Source organism: Etheostoma spectabile, unplaced genomic scaffold (genome assembly GCF_008692095.1).
Source record: "Etheostoma spectabile isolate EspeVRDwgs_2016 unplaced genomic scaffold, UIUC_Espe_1.0 scaffold351, whole genome shotgun sequence".
NCBI lineage: Eukaryota > Metazoa > Chordata > Actinopteri > Perciformes > Percidae > Etheostoma > Etheostoma spectabile.
In genome coordinates, this window is record NW_022605590.1 from 405,783 (window position 1) to 407,395 (window position 1,613).

Genomic DNA, 1,613 nt, shown 5'->3' on the forward strand with positions numbered 1-1,613 from the left:
CACTTTGTTAGTTATCACACACAGTCCTGCCACCCCCAAAAACTACGCCTGTGAATCACGTACAAGGGACAATTTCTGTTAAAATTTACAGTCATGCAACTGTTAATTTACAGATATTTCTTAGAGTGCACCATCTTTTCCAAAACCCAACTGTCGTCCTGCACGTCATGTACTGTACATATCTTTTATAAACCCATGCACCCTCTTTTCCTGAACCCAACTGCGTCAAAAGTGACGCCAGTAGTCCCGACCCAGCGCATTTCGACAAAGCGCCTTTAGATATGACGCTAAAGCAGAATATTAGCGTCAATAACAACACCAAAGGCACCTGACCAGGTGTCTGTCTTTTACACGATGAGAGGGAGAATGTGTTGTTATATACATACCTTTGTTTTTTTGCAGAGAATATTAAGCTATTAAAATAATAATTGTTGGCATGACTTTGTAAATAATGTGTTAATGTTACACATACATGTGGCACAGTGAATCCTCAGGATATCTTAGTGACTACCTTAACTATAGGTCAGTAAGCCTATCATCAGTGGAGATATATGTATTTATATAAATATATATATATATATATATATTAATATGTTAGATTCATGTTAAGACTTTCATTTTTGAATGCAATGACTCTATGCACCCCCTGTTGAAGATCCCTTTATGAGCTTTATTGTTTCTTTTTAATTGCTTGTTTTAGATTATTTTGTATTCTTCTCCCTTTTTTATTCGATGTGTAAGGAAGACTGGCGATGCATTGCCTTTTCATTGCATGGTGTAAGTCACGGTCTTTACTCTGCACATGGCAACACATCGCTGGAATCTTGAAAAGCGATGGAACAAAAACCCTTTTACAACATGTTCTCTGCCACGGCCCTCGGGCTCTGAGTTACAGAACAACAATTTTAGGTTATTATTACAGTCAGAAATCTCCCGGAGATGGTGAAGAGAAGCGAACACATGTTTTTCCCCCAACATGCATTTACTGGCTGAAAAACAGAGAGCAGTGTTTCACCTCGGTCTGTGGAAGACTTAGGTGTGCACGTTTCTTAGTGATGTTATTCAATAGAAAGACAAATGGAAATTGACTTCATTTTGGACCGTTGTTATCACCACATCTGTGTTTAAGATGTTGGAAAAGCTACCGCAGATAATAGATAACACTCAAAACGTAAAGCTAAGGAAGTCCAACTCAAATCATTAGATCTGTGAAAAGTCTTTTGGTTAGTTTGATTTATTTTTTGCTGTTTTTGGCACTTTTTCACACTGTTTTGGGCAATTATTTGCTGCATTTCATTCAGCTTAGGTGCCGCCTATCACGGAACAACAGCACACCCGAAGCACACATCAGAGCAGGGATTGAAAAAGGTGATGATGCGTTACTGTCCAGAGAACAATCCAGGCAAAGATACAGAATCGGCAGAAGATGTGGTCAAAAATACAAAAACACTGGGAAACAAACACCAGGGAAAACGCTGGAGAGTGAGACACACGAGGTACTACAACAATCTGGCAGAGAGTGAATGACACAAGGTGAGTGTATACTATATATATCTATATATATATATATATATATATATATGTAGTTACACACACACACACACACACACACA